This window comes from Lycorma delicatula, chromosome 10 (genome assembly GCF_047948215.1).
Source record: "Lycorma delicatula isolate Av1 chromosome 10, ASM4794821v1, whole genome shotgun sequence".
In the NCBI taxonomy this organism is placed as follows: domain Eukaryota; kingdom Metazoa; phylum Arthropoda; class Insecta; order Hemiptera; family Fulgoridae; genus Lycorma; species Lycorma delicatula.
Window position 1 is genome coordinate 34,871,847 of NC_134464.1, and position 16,434 is coordinate 34,888,280.

The 16,434-nt window shown below is 31.6% G+C and overlaps 1 protein-coding gene across 1 annotated transcript in view; it reads right to left on the bottom strand.

The window, feature by feature from the left end:
* LOC142331685 (LHFPL tetraspan subfamily member 2 protein) overlaps window positions 1-13,984 on the bottom strand; it is a 71,926-nt gene extending 57,942 nt beyond the window's left edge. The window contains exon 1 of the mRNA XM_075377716.1: window positions 13,773-13,984. The gene's annotated coding sequence lies outside the window, so the exon portion shown is untranslated. The remainder of the gene's footprint in view (window positions 1-13,772) is intronic.
* Window positions 13,985-16,434: the final 2,450 nt, after the last annotated feature.

The following is a 16,434-nucleotide window of genomic DNA, read 5'->3' on the forward strand; positions in this document are numbered from 1 at the left end:
GCAAAGTGAACTACCATGACTGCCGAATATGGGGTACTGTAAACCCTTATGAAAATTTTCAGTATATTCTTGATAGCCCTAAGGTCAATATTTTTTATGACCTAAGCAAACAAAGACTGTACGGTCCGTTCTTCTTCCAGGAGATAACCGTAAATGGATCGTTTATCTGGTCGTGTTTCAAAATTTTCTAATTCCTCAGTTAGAGGTTGATGACCAATATAAATACCATTATATCAGTAAGAGGGAGGACCACCTCATTACCGTTTAGAAGACCGAAATTTTCTTGAAATTCGATTCCCAAGTCGATGGATCGGTCGTGGAGGTTAATTGTACAGCACCTCGCTCCTAGATTTGACTCCGCTAGATTTTTTTCTTTTGAGGTTTCATTATAAATCGGGTTTATGTACCACCTTTGCCTGATATTTTATTGAGCTAAAACTTCGAAATAAAGACGTAGCTGCAGAGGTAATGCCCAACTTCCTGGCTACAATCTGGAATGAAATCGACTTCAGGTGGGATGAATGTCGCATTACAAATGGAAGCCGTGTGGAAGCAAAATAAATGTCGGCTGATAAACCTGATGTATGAAATGAATCTTCAACTAACCTGTAGATTAACTCAATAAATTTGTATATACTTTTTGAGTTGTGATGTCCTTCTTTAATCACTCTGTACTGGTAATCATTATTATATATTAATAATGATATATTATATTAATATATAATTAATATTAATAATTATAATAATAATTATAATTATAATTATTATTATTATTATTCTCTTGGGCAAGCCCAGTAAAAAGCATCCTGGCCGGCCCAAAGGCAAGGCGCAGGAGCTATAACTATTGTTCTGACATGCATTGTATATGGTAACATGAACTATTGAATACTATGGGTGAAATATATGAATGAAAGACAAAATACCAGACATAAAAAAATTTATGTACTGCCAGATGTTAACGGCCATTGTTCCCCGTCTGCAGCTCCATCTGATGACGATCAGGTGGCCTTTCAAGAACAGGCGTTATCTTATCGCTCGAGCTTGTGATGTACCGACGGACTAAGCGGCATGTATCCAGCAACACAGCCCTCTGCATTGGTCGGAACAGATTTGCTGGTGCTCCAACGGATCTTAATGAACCATGCAGAGAACGTGGAATCTCTCCCATCGCGGCCAAAACCACCGGGACCACCATTACGCTCTCCTGGTCCCAAATCTCCCTGACTTGTTCTGTAAGATCCCTATACTTCACTAGTTTTTCCGTGTACTTCTTCACTATGTTGGTGGACAATGGGATTGTGACATCAATCAGGAAGGTGATGTCTTTTCCTGCTTCTTGGTCAGAACGATGTCTGGCCTATTATGCTCCACGTCCTGTCCGTCAGAACAGTACGACCGTAGTACAGTTTATACTGATCGTCCTCTAACACAGGCTGAGGAGCATACTTAAAATACGGGACTGAAACGGCAAGGAGACCCAGGTCCAAAGCGAGTCTCTGATGAAGTATCTTCGCCACGTTGTTATGTCGGACTGTATATTCCCTTTGGAGCTAAAAACTGACACCCGCTAACGACATGTTCGATGGACTCGTTGGTCGATCCACAAAGACGGCACAGGTCAATGGTTACAGCAGGATCCTTGACGACATGCTTTCTGTAGCTGAGTGTGCTGACGACCCTATCCTGTATAGCAAACACAAGGCCCTCCGTCTCAGCAAACAACTCGGCATACTCCAGCCAGGCCACAGACGCATCCCGATCAACCGCTTCATCCATAAGCGCCGCATAGTACCTCCCATGCAACTCCCTCGAACGCCACCTATCCATCACACTGATCTCGGAGAAGGTATCCTCAAGGGGCTGAAATTTCTCATCACTGAGACGCAGTGGGGTTAGACTACTGTCACTTTTTACTATAACCCCGTGGAGCAAGCTGGATTGGCTCTTCTCTAGGAAGTATTTCCGGAGATTCAGCAGTTGTTTTGCATGAACCTCCCGCAAATCCACAACGCCTCTTCCTCCTCTATTCCTGGACAGGTGAAACCGCTCAACGGAGCTGAGCGGGTATGGGAGCGGTGTCGCGTGAACGATACACGCATCATTCTATTTAGTCCTTCAAGGTCCGTCCGCGTCCAATTTATCACGCCAAAGCTATAGGAAAAACAGTGTAGAACCACTCAACTGGGAACTCATGACGGCTCTTACTCTACTCTTGAAGCCAGATGTAAGGGCCTCTTCCGCTCGACTATGGCTAATTCCAATATCCTGTAGGAAACCAAGATACTTATATGTCTCACCACGCTGCATTGCATTCATGAGTGCAGGAGCATCCATCTGCGGCACTTCACACGCCTCAATCTACGACCAGTTTCCTCTCTTCATAGCATTGACCCTACACTTGTCAAGACCAAAACTCATGCATATGTCGACACTGAACCTCTCGACTAATTTGACAAGTTGCCGGATCCCTTTTTCAGTGTCAGAAATAAGCTCAATATCATCCATATACATGAGGTGGCTAAAACTGTACTGCCCAAGAGCAAAACCCTTCTTGGACTTCTGTAAGATGGAAGACAGAGGGTTCAACGCTAAGCAAAACCATAGAGCGCTCAAGGGATCGCCCTGAAAAATGCCTCGGTTGATCTGTGTTACTCCGAGCTGAACGGGGTTCTTATCTGGAATAGTCAACAAAAGATTTGTGCACCACTTGCCCATAACGACATAGGCACTCAACGACAACGGGATCGACTTTGTAGAGACGTAAGACCTCTATGAACCAGGAGTGCGGAACCGAGTCAAAGGCCTTCCTGTAGTCTATATAACCAGTATATAGGCTGCCCCGACTCTTCTTTGCCGTTTCAGAGATAACGCTATCAATCACTAGCTGCTCTTTGCAGCCCCTAATACCCTGACGACACCCTTTCTGCTCCTCAGCTAAGATCTGATGCCTCTCAAGATGCTTATTGATTTTGGCAGTGAGAACAGAAATAAAAAGCTTATATATTGTAGGGAGACAGGTAATAGGTCTGTACTTGGACGGGTCTGCCTTCGGAGTAGAAGATTTCAGGATCAGATAGGTCATCCCCTGGGTGAAAAATGTCGGCATTAGACCTGCATCTCGCAAGATGGCAGAGTAAAATTCTTATTTATTATTCTTTTTTAAATTATTATTTTTTATTTTTTATTCTTTATTTAAATTCTTTATTATTATTATTATTATTATTACTGCTTTTTTTTTACTCGTTTTGTATTTTTTTAATTTTTGTAACTTTTAAAAATGCTTTACTCATCATTTAAAAATAGCTTTTAAAGACAGTATAAAAAAATAGCTAAGGTTATTTTTTTTTTGGTTAGAAAATTTAGTCAAGGACAAATTAGCAATTAGATTAATAAAATACTAAGTGTAATTAGCAGGAAGTACATATTAGTTTCAGAGCTTTTGAAAACCAATCTACGTAGTGTTAAACTAGTCAATCACCTTTTGATCTGTTCTAAACAGAACAAAAAAATTGTTGTAAAATTTATAAATAAGAATTTTGTGTTTGTGTATTATCTAGTATGTATCCGAAATTAAGTTAATTTTTTTTATTTAATTATTCATGGCAGAATAAGATTAGCAGTACAACACTCCATTTTATTGTTTAACTGGCCTGAAATTGTATAAAGTATATTTATAAATTGATTAAAGATAGATATATTTTTTTTTTAATTTAAAATAAAAAATAAAAACTAGTATAATTTTATTCGATTTCTTTTTATATATATTATTAACACTACTTCTTCCCGAGAATTTTATTGTGTGTTATTTTATCTTACATATCTTTCATAAAATCTTCTAGTTTTTTTTTTAACCTAGATAAAAATAAAGGCTACGCTAAACGACTTTTTAAATAAATTGAAAAGCAAGATTACGCTCAAAAAATAGAGTAAAAGAGAGATACGTAGGATAAATTAAAAAAATCTGATGTGGACAACACATGATTTCCTTGTACGCCTATTAAATTACATTTTTTTTTTTTTAAATGAAAAGTACATAAAATTTTATTTCATTAAAACTTCTTATATTTCTTAATTTTTTTTGTTATTGAACTATTATTCATCGTAAAACATTTTTTACAATGAGATGTTAATAATTATTAATAAATCAATACATTTAAATTTAAAAAAAAGTTAAAAAAAACGGAGATGAAGTCTGATTCGAACCGATGTACCTTTTCCTAAGATCAAAATATTTCAATAAATAATTAAAATATAAAACCCACTTACCAACAAATTTTTTTATCCGTTCAAGCGCTTTCGGAAACGTTTTCATCTTCAGGAACTTAATTTTTTTATATTATTTTTAGGAAAACTAAAACTTCGTCGTCATAAGTAAAATTTTTATGTAAAATTTATAAAATATATAACAGTGGCAGACCACTGTTATTCATAACGGGCCATGTTTGATAAAATTACTCCAAATATTTCATTAATTAAAATTTCATTCGGCTATAACTCTCTGGAACCAATGAAAATAAGTACTACTATATATATATATATATATATATATATATATATATATATATATATATATATATATATATAGTTGATAGTATATATAGTTGATAGTATATATCGTTGAAAAGCTCTCAATGAGAGCTTATTACTGCAGTTAAGAAAAAGTCTTAAATACAATTTTTTTTTTAATTTTGATGTTACAACAGTCCTAAATCCAAAATGTCAACATCCTATGGCTAATCGTTTTTTGAATTATGCGAGATACATACGTACGTACAGATGTCACGCTAAAACTAGTCAAAATCGATTTAGGGATGATCAAAATGGATATTTCCATTGAAATCTGTAAACCGAATTTTTTGGCGATAACAATACTTCCTTTACTTCGAACAAGGAAGTAAAAATAATTGAATTTGGAATAATCGGCTTATTATATACGAGGGTTATTTTTTTTCAAGGTCCGATCGGTCACGAAATTAAAACCACAGTGAAAATAAAAAATTTTTTATTTGTAACAAGTACTTACATAGTTACGCTATTTTTCTACATAGTCGCCACTCCGATTTAGACATTTGTCGTAGCGTGGTACCAACTTTCCAATACCCTCGCCATAGAACGGAGCCGCCTGTGTTTTCAGCCGTGTTTCTACGCTGGTCTACAGATCGATGTCTGTGCCAAAATGCTATCCTTCTAGCCAGCGTTTCATGTGAGCCAAGATGTGAAAATCGGATGGAGCCAAGTCCGTTCTATGACGAGGGTATTGGAAAGTTGGTACCACGCTACGACAAATGTCTAAATCGGAGTGGCGACTATGTAGAAAAATAGCGTAACTATGTAAGTACTTGTTACAAATAAAAATTTTTTTTTCACTGTGGTTTTAATTTCGTGACCGATCGGACCTTGAAAAAAAAATAACCGTCGTATTATTAGAAAAATCGGGTGTGGTCCAATACTACCTGAAAGTTGATTACAAAATTAATTTATCAGAAACGATGGTTTTTATAAAGTCCGCTTAATAAACAGGAATTTGATGAAAAATTGAATTTAGGCGTGCATATTAAGTCGCGGTAGGTAGATCTGATTTGAGGTTTAAACAATTTATATACTTTTATAAATTACATTTAAGTTTTTTATTAGGATTTTCAAAAACAACTATTTTTTTTACTTATTCTAAAACACAGGTAATTTTTTTAAAATAAATTTTAACAATTAATTAACAAAATTTAATTAAACAATTAAAATCATTAGCGACTTATCAGTGTAATGTAACTGTACCGGTAAATTTGTAGTCTTGAACACACTCAGGTCGACTACTCCTGAGACGTGTGGTTAATTGAAACCCAACCACCAAAGAACACCGGTATCCACAATGTAGTGGATAAAAATAATTGTTTATTAATATTTCAAGAATAAGTACTGTTTAATAGCCAATCAGTATTGTTTATAATTTCTTTGCTTTTATTTTTATCAACTTTTTGTCGTAATATCTAATAATAATTGTTAAAAAATCAAAATGCCCATCTAGGTTTATATGTTGAGTAACATTTTTTGTGAAGCTTATTTAAGTTTAATCTTATTTTCCAATTTATTTTAAAAAATAATTTGTTTACAGAAAAATTAATAATATAAAATCTCTTACAATTTACGACAATTTTTGTGTAAAACATTTCTTTATTACTTTACAAGAGCTCTTAACTCTTTTTTTTATGAGGGGAAAAGAAATTAATACTGCTATTAAGTATACACGAGTATATTAAGTGTGAATAAGCATACCGCTGCTAAGTGAAGACAATATTTTTGATGAATTATTTCCCACAAAAAGGAGTTGGTACATTAATTTGTTTTAAATTATGTCATAGCCTTTATGACTTCGACATATGTTAAAGCATCTGGGGTGCAGTTGACACCATTCAGAGTTATTTTTTCTAGCCACTGATAATATTGATTATATTAACATAAATTTATAACCAGTCTTTTTAGTGAAGAGAGTAAAGGTTTCGTATGTAGGGTTTAAAACACCCTGTATTTGCGGGCTTAGCGTGTTGGTATATGATAATATATTCTACTCGGTGAATAAAGTAATGAAAAATCACATTATAACTAGATGACAATGACATGGGCTGCATGTTTTTATTGGGAATGGGTTTACTATTTTAGTAGTTACTATGCTTTGTACCTGGTCATCAACAACCAATATGATTTAAACATTATATCGAACTTTAACGGAGAAGACGCAAATGAGTTTCCTCTCATTATATATGTATACTAACTGACCCGGCAATGCTTCGCTATTATTAGATTTGAGTATATATTAGTTATTATACTCTATCTATTATATTATAGATTTTATATATATATATATATATATAAAACACAAATTAAAGTTTGATAAAACATTAAAAAACTGAACATTACGGAACATCACAAAATTTAACTTTTCCCTCTTCAATTCTTCACACTTCTGTCCCTCTTTCCTTTTTTCCCTTTTTCGTTTTTCCCTTCTTCCATGTTTCGCTAAAATACTTCTTTTCACGTAATCTCTATATATAAAAGAGATTTTCAGGGTACCTTCGTATCTTTAAGTAGGCGTGCACTAAGAAAGGATTTTGCGAAATTTTAATTTTAAGGGGTTCAAATGAATAAACGATAGTATTTTCAGTATCGATTTATTTGTGTCGAAAATATTTGTGTTTTAAGATCAATCGATTTTGAATGAATAGATTACGGTAGTAACATTTATTAATAATTTAATTTAAATTTATTATTAATGTTGTTATTTATTGTTTAGAAACATTTAATAAAAAATCTTATGGTTTATTTATTTTGGCGCCAGAAGGAAAAACATCTAATGTAGTTACAAAGAAGTTCTTGAATAATTTTATTTTTATATTATACTTAAAATATTTATATTCATTTTTTGTTATTTGTTATTAGTTATTTATTGTTTTTTTTTTTTATTATTATTTATGTTGCTTGTTATTTAAATATTTATTAAAATAAATTCTGTAAATAACATGCGATTAAGAAGTTTTTAATATTTATTAGTGAATTTTTAAAAGCACTGGGCCTGTGAGGGCTCGGATGGAAAAAAGGGTAGACTTTTCTTTTGGGAGCCCGCAAGTAACTATGATGATGAATGATGATTATGAGTGATAAGAACAGTAGTTCTATTATCTATTTCTGACATCATCTTTTAAACATAGCAACATAGCAAGCAAAACCATCACTCTAAAACATTCAATACATATGTTTAAAATTCAAGTATAGCGTGGGCGAGGCCGCGACGGGTAACCTGCTAGTTAATATATATTCTGAATATGAGCTAAATTGGACCGTAAATACAACTTTTCGAAATATCTCAACCCCCAGCGCCCACCTAGGGGTCAAAAATAATTCAGAAACCTTCGCGGGCGTGCGTACAACAATTCACGAAAGTTTCATCGCAATCGGATGAATGGTATAGGAACGCATACGGGACAAACAAACATTCATTTTTATATATATATACACTTTTTTTTTCAGTGACATCATTGTTACTGAATTTCACGGCAGTTGCAGTGAACTTAAAATTCATCCCTTATTCTAGTGTTGAAGTTAAAAATGGTTACTCTTGCGACCCTAATTTTCTTATTTATTAATTATTTTTGACAAAGTTTTGCATGACTTTCCCGCCGGCTACGCCGATCAAGTATAATTTCATAAAGCAGTTTGATTAAAAGCAGTTTTTTTCATAACTGCTTTTCATTTTGGCTCATGAATATAATATAATTGCCAATGCTGCAACTAATTCTAATAGCTCTTTAAGTGATGAAGAAAAATATTTAAAAAAAAATATATATATATAATAAAAATTAAAAGATTTAGATCAAAATAACAGAATATATATTTTTTTAGAGATAGGGAATAAACTTTAAGGAAAGTGTTACTAAACATTTTCATGTATAGGTTAGCTTAATAAATTTACTTAATTAAAATGTTCTCTAAATTTAAAACTTCCTCCAACATAGGCTAAAATAAATAAAAATATTTTTCAAAAAAAATTCTGCATTTTAGATTCGGGGTCTATAATATAAAAAATAAAATAAATTATAGACATTTCTTGATAGATCTTTTAAACTTTCAAAAAATGTTTGAAAAATGTTTAAACCAAAGAGAGATAAATTAAAATAACAAAAACATATTTAAATTTTAAGAAGCTGGGGTTGATTCTTTGAAATCTTTTTGGATTATTTATATATGATTGTAGATAACAAATTTGCTTTAATAAAATTTTCTCTAAAATCCCTCTGCAGAAAATCAAAATTGGTTTTTAGGTGATAGCCCCCACCATTTAAGGAAATTTGAAAAAAATTAATACGCAACGGCCCATAAATAGAAATATTTTTAGTCAAATTTTAAGAAAATCGGTTTGGTCGATCCTCAAATATAATGCCGCAGTGCGACACACGTACATACATATATATTTTTTTTTGTCTGGATAAAATAGATGTACCCTAAAATGAAAAGATTTTCAAAAAACCCGATACTCGATTTTTGATATGATCACTATTAATATTCCCCTTTAATTTTGTAGTTATATTCGCCGGGAAAGTAAAGTTCATTCTGTAATAATTTCTTAAACTAGTTAACAATTATACAAATAGCAAAAATTTAATCCTGAGCTTAGAAAATAGGCTATAAATTACCGTAAAAAAAGGAAGTAAATATACCTAGAGAATAACAATACTTTGGCGGATTGGATGCTAAAAGAGATCTACCCCTCCCCACCATCCCATTGTCTAATGTTTACAAAACCTGTTAAATGCTTCCACAAGTACCATCGTGTAATAAAAACTGAAGAAAAAATTACCCTCTAACGGATCCATGAGAGGGGTGATATTCCCCGGCTCATACATCACCCTTTGTATATGTTTCTACTTTAAAGTGAACAGATTTAAAACTTTGAACATTTATTTTAGGGATTCTATTAATAATCCTTAAAAAACTATCCCATTAAATTTTAATTATTGCGCTTTAATCGAGATACTAATTAAAAGGGTCTTCATCCAATTTTCACGTTAACAGTTTCATGAAATTTTTACTTTAATACAAACGATTTAAAACCGATTCATTCGGATTGATTCTTCTTTTCCGGCGAATATGGCTAGAGTAACTATATAAAAGCCTTTCATCCGGATTTCCCGGGTTCGAATCCCCATCAAGCATGGCATTTTTCAAACGTTACAAAATGTCCATTTCATATATTCCCATGCACAGCTTCAAGCTTAAAATTGCGGTGCATTTATGGTTAAAATTAGTAATCAAAAAAGAAAAAAACGTTGGAAAGTATGGTAATTATGTCAAAAATGGGGTTTGTCTTTCCAAATCGTTATTTTTGAGGTTCCAGCTAGTTCATCTAGACCAAAAAACATATGTATGTATGTATGTATCTGCGTACGTATATGAATATCACACTGCTTTTAGCCAGCCTATATCTCATGATTGATGAACCGATTTTTTCAAATTTAGCTCAAATATTTCTCTCTCTCTCTCCCTCTATGTATATATATATATATATATATATATATATATATATATATATATATATATGTATATATATGTATATATAAAATATATATATATATTTTTTTTTTATATATATATATATATATATATATGTGTTATATTTATATATATGTGTCCATTTACAGTCATACACATATCATATATATATATATATATAGCATGCCTTAGGCACGTCTCGGAATGGAATTATTAGGTTTCCAAAACTGATTACCTCTTGTATAAAACTATTTTTTTTTTTAAATGATGAAAATTGGTATAACGAAAGTTAAATTAGAAATTTAACTCTAGAAATTGATACTAACGAATCGGTATTTTCCGCTAGTGATCGGTACATTCCGATGCTAAACTAAGGGGAACACACACACACACACACACACACACACACACACACACACACACACACACACACACACACACAGAGAGAGAGAGAGATAGGCATACATACAAATGCCGTTTAATAGGGAGTATATACACATAAGGCATTAATCATTATAATTTTTTTTTCAAAATTCGTTCAGGAGGTAGGAGAAATATCGTGAAAAAGCTAATTTAAATTTTCTTCAGAGGTACTTTAGACAAATTTGTTACCTACATTACATGTATAAAAAATAATCCAAATTGTTTTTTTTTTCAAAAATCAACCCCCACCTCTGAAAATTGAAACATATGTTTGTTATTTTTTATTTTTGTGCTGTATCTCTTTTCAGTTTGACATTTTTTAAAAAAATTGGAATTTTATACATCTCATATATAGGGGCTATCAAAGAATTTCTACGATTTTCCAAAATTATAAATCCCGAACTTAAACACACAAAGGTTTTTTAAATTCTTATTTTCTTGTTTTAGCCTTTATTTCATTAGGTGTGAGATTTATAGAAAACATTACTTAAATTCTTTAAGCTTAACCTATGTTTGAATATTTTTAGAATTATTTTATTTTTTTTAATTTATTCCTCAACTCTAAAAAATATAATCTTTTTTTTTGTATTTCATTCTTTTAATTTTTATTAATTTTTTTTTTTTTTTGACACGTTAAGGGCAATTATAATTCAATTAATAATTTGGCTCCCATGAAATATCCTGCATATTTTTCTTGGCCATCATAAAAATTATATTTTATTTTTTCAATATTTTTAAACATTTTTTTTTAATTTTCCTTTTTTCGTTAAAGATCATTTCGTACGAACATTTTTTACTAAATTGTCCCCGCAGTAATCCAAAATCAAATCTTTTTTTTTTTATTTGAAGTTCGGATATTTTTATGCTTAATCCTATTCTGGTAATCGTTATAATCGATAAAAAAAGCCTCACTGGTACGGGGGGCCACAGAATTAAAACAAAAATTGGATCATTTTTTTGTTATTTATTTTTAAACTTTATTATAAAAATAAAACTTGTAATGATTGAATAGCAAAGTTTTTCCGATTAAAAAGCTGTACAAGGTTATTCCATACTTTGCCAGATTTTTTATGGTGTGGGAAGAGGTGGGGCATATTTAGCAAAGGTTTTTTAACATTAATTGATTGGTATGATATTCTGGAAGTTTTAATAATATAATAAAAATATCCAATAAAATTGTCTTGATTTGAAACTTATAGGCGTGTTACTAAATCAGAACTCAGTAATATATAAGTAATGGTGGCCGGGGACAGTATACGACCTGTTAACCCACCGGGTTGGTCTAGTGGTGAACGCGTCTTCCCAAATCAGCTGATTTAGAAGTCCAGAGTTCCAGCGTTCAAGTGCTAGTAAAGTCAGTTATTTTTACACGGATTTGAATACTAGATCGTGAATACCGGTGTTCTTAGGTGGTTGGAATAGACACATCTCAGGAATAGTCGAACTGAGACTGTAGAAGACTACACTTCATTTACAGTCATACACATATCATCCTCTGAAGTATTATCTGAAAGGTAATTACAGAAGGCTAAACAGGAAAAAGAAAAGTATAGGAACTGTTGTTTTTAAAGAATAATTGGTTCAGCCGGGACTCGAATCATCATATTCCTGTACAAGAACAGCGTTATTCATCTGCGCCATTCTAACAGTTTTTTATGCCACTGGTAATAACCATCGAAGGTTCCCGGTTGAAGTTTTTACAAGATTACATTTATTTCGAAATAGTAATTATGAATAAGAGGGCACTGTTCTGCTTCTTTACCGATTTCATAAAAATCTAATAGCGTAAATGGCTCATGTACCTGAATTACTCTAAAAAAATTCACATGATTGCACGTCACTCGTTCCAGAGATATTAAGTAAAACAGACTCCATCTCTTCACCCTCTCTCTGTTTGTCTCTCACACTCTCTCTCTCTCTCACACACACACATACACACACACACACAACACAAACACACAAGACTAAAATGACCTCGACAAATGAAACGTCAACAAATGAAAAAAAGAATCGGGTTCCAAAATTTTCTCCTGTTATAATACTGTTCATATTTTTTTTGTATTTATAATATTTGGAAAAGTAAGAACAAATTATTAAAATAGTTGTAAAACAACTATATTAACCTTGTCAAACTAATTAGGTACATGTTTTTTTTATATTATCAGTGTAACCTAAATACCTTTCTTTTGAATTCAGAATAATATTGTGCAACGTATTAGTCAGTTTCCATGATAGACGCCGTCTGACAGATAATTTATTTTCAATAGAAGTTGCTTTGGATGTTTTTATTTTCTTAAAAATCATCTTTGATTTGAAAATTATTGAATTTTAATTAATAATTAGTTTAAGTAATTTCTTTTTTGACGTAATTGTAGTTGGTTTTGTTTTTACCATATCGGTTGTAAATTGTTATATTAATAAAAAATCAGTAATAAAAATTACATAACTTTTCACCAGAATGAAAACAAAATAATTTCAGTTTTATTTTGGTAAGTGACGAGTAATATGATTTTTCTTTCTGTCTTCGTTACTTAACTACATATGTTGTTGCTCATCAGCTTATAAAACCTATCAAAATACAGATAATATTGAAACCCTACATATGATAATTTCATTTTAAATATATGGTAAATGTATAGTTACATTTTAGATGTATTGTAAACATCATTACTCTCAGTGAAAGTGACTATGATTGGTAACAATTGTACCTAAGATATACCATAGACTTTGCCATGTAATGTAATGCAATAAATTATGTATCCTTTCTGTGGTGAAGCACTATGTTATTTTGTAGTGTATGATCTTAGTCAAATAATTAGTTAAATGATCTTTAGATAATTATAGTCTGATTAATTGAATAATACTAAAAAGAATTGGAAAGTTATTGAAATAAAAAACAAAATATTTTTTTTTAGAATGTATCACTTATGTTTTTAAATAAAATAATATCTTTAAATTAACCCTTTATGTATAGCCAACCCACACTCTCTCACAGACACATACGTATGTTAATGTGAGGGTGGATGATAATTACTTTAATAGTTAAAGCGCTAAAGCGCCAAAATATTAATAATGTGACGTAATCCAACATAAACTAATTATTTTATTCATTAATCTTTTAACATTTTTAACATGAGTATCCATATTTCTATATTTTAATTATAATATATATATATATATAAATAAACAAATATTGTATTATTATTTTTATTACAATTAAATATTATTTAACATTATTTATTATAATAATTCTTTATATTGAATGAAACAAAAATGATTTGTTTCAAAAATTAGTTAAAAAAAGGTTTTACCTTATCGGCATGTAATAATTAAGAGGTGTTATATCTTGAATTTTCCATTGTTTACACATACACGACAGCTGTATTGTATTGTAGGTCGTCGACGCTGTTGCGAGGGACACCCCGGTCGGTTCGTCAGACTGTTTCACTCCACTGTTTGATATCTCTCATGAGATCCCCACCAAGATGGTTTAGATGTTTTATTTTTTGTTTGCGCGTGCGCACCAGCTGACGCCCACTTTGTTGAACCACACTGTGTGACTGAGCTTAAAATTAATGCTATAGCTTTTTTCCTTTTTTTTTAATGCTGTGGGGTTGTCTGAGCAAGCACTTGGTTACCGCTCGATCTGTGGTATCACGCTGCGTCGTACATTACACGTTGTTTCAACATAATGGAATTTCCTGCCGCTTTGAATCAACCTATTTCTTTTTTCCTTTGAAAAAAATACAATATCTAAGTTAATTATTTTTGTTTGTTTTTTTTAACTCAGAACTTTAAAGGTTTACTTTAAAACTTCACTCATATTTATTTTTATGTTGGCTTCATACAAAAGCGCGGGCGATACACTTACACACACGCGCCTACGCGCACACACACATACACACTCGAAAACCATACATTCTCGTCGGATTTGTAAGATAACCATTAATTATTTTTGTAATTTCTAAAAGTTTAATATGCAGTAGATATTTAGAAAACTTTGTTAAATTTTTTAAAATTTGTTTTCTCTTGCTTGATTCTATTGGTCTAATTACAGCTTAGCGATTGATTTCAATCATTCTCTGAATTGAATTTATGAAACAGTATTGTTAATTTTTCCCTTAACAATCAGATCAGTTTGAAATCTCTTCATCATTAGTAATCCAATTGAAAAATTGTAGATGGCAGTTTCTCATATATCTTTAACAAAATATTCACCACAGTTTCACTGATTAGCTCTCCTGTAGTGCTTAAAATTAAAAACAATAAAACCGAAACAATTTTATAAAACGGAGTATAGGGTACTGTTCAAATTCACGCCTCAACCTCAATGACTTAGTTGGTCTTTGGTTCAATTCCTAGCAAGAATCGACTATTTTCCCCATCACATATTCCTTATTAAAATACATGTAAAGGCAAGTCTAAGCTCAAAATTAATTTTAATACTGATTGCATGGGTTTGGGAACTTTAATCTTCTTGACTGCCTACAATTGGATGGCTAATGTGCTGATTTGTGTAAAGTTTCTATTGTAACATTAAAACTTATTTGATGATATTTACCATCATTTTGTTTTCCCATAAATTCAGTTTTGTTTTTCATAACCTTTTTTTATCTATTTTTGGTAACTGAAAGTCATCTCTTATTGAATGATCTATGGTTGATGCATTTCAGTAACATATTACTGAATTATTAATTTTCATTATTTTTGCCATAGTTTAGGAAGAAATCACAGTCTTGGAGAAAAGGTTTTACAGATAAGTTATTATATAAGATAAATATAAAAATTTCCTCCAAATTATGTTTTTTTTTTTCTTCAGTCATTTGACTGGTTTGATGCAGCTCTCCAAGATTCCCTATCTAGTGCTATTCGTTTCATTTCAGTATACCCCCTACATCCTACATCCCTAACAATTTGTTTTACATATTCCAAACATGGCCTGCCTACACAATTTTTTCCTTCTACCTGTCCTTACAATATTAAAGTGACTATTCCAGGATGCCTTAATATGTGGCCTATAAGTCTGTCTCTTCTTTTAACTATAGTTTTCCAAATGCTTCTCTCTTCATCTATTTGCCGCAACACCTCTTCATTTGTCACTTTATCTACCCATCTGATTTTTAACATTCTTCCGTAGCACAACATTTCAAGAGCTTCTAATCGTTTCTTCTCAGATACTCCGATTGTCCAAGTTTCACTTCCATATAAAGCGACACTCAAAACATATAACTTTCAAAAATCTTTTCTTGACATTTAAATTAATTTTTGATGTAAACAAATTATATTTCTGACTGAAGGCTCATTTCGCCTGTGCTATTCAGCATTTTATATCGCTCCTGCTTCATCCATCTTTAGTAATTCTACTTCCCAAATAACGAAATTCTTCTACCTCCGTAATCTTTTCTCCTCCTATTTTCACATTCAGTGGTCAATCTTTGTCATTTGTACTACATTTCATTACTTTTGTTTTGTTCTTGTTTATTTTCATGCGACCAAATTATGTAGAAGCATTAATTCTCATTCCATTCAATTAATTTTTTTTTTTTGAAGCATTCTGTTTTATATACACAGCATTCAGTATGTACAGTAAGTCTTGAATTTTATAAATGTACATTTCACTCAGGCTGGAAGAAGTATTTTAGATGCTCGGAATTTAAAGATGGGGGAACTTTATTGTTACAGCGCCAGAATGGGGCAAATTACACACACTTTCCTTAGTACGTTTATGTGTGTGTCTTTCTGCAAGCAATAGAAACTTGTCTTAATTTCCTTTCCTGTCCTATATATTACCCCTACACCTGCTCACCAATATCAACACATACCCAACAAGACACGAGGAAGAAGCAAGGAAAATGAACTATTGTGCATCAACCAACTATGCTTACAAAACTTAATTATTTGGGCAAGTAAAGAATATTTTTTAGTATTAATTGAAGTATGTAGTAAATATGTTTGGTAAAATACATTGTTACA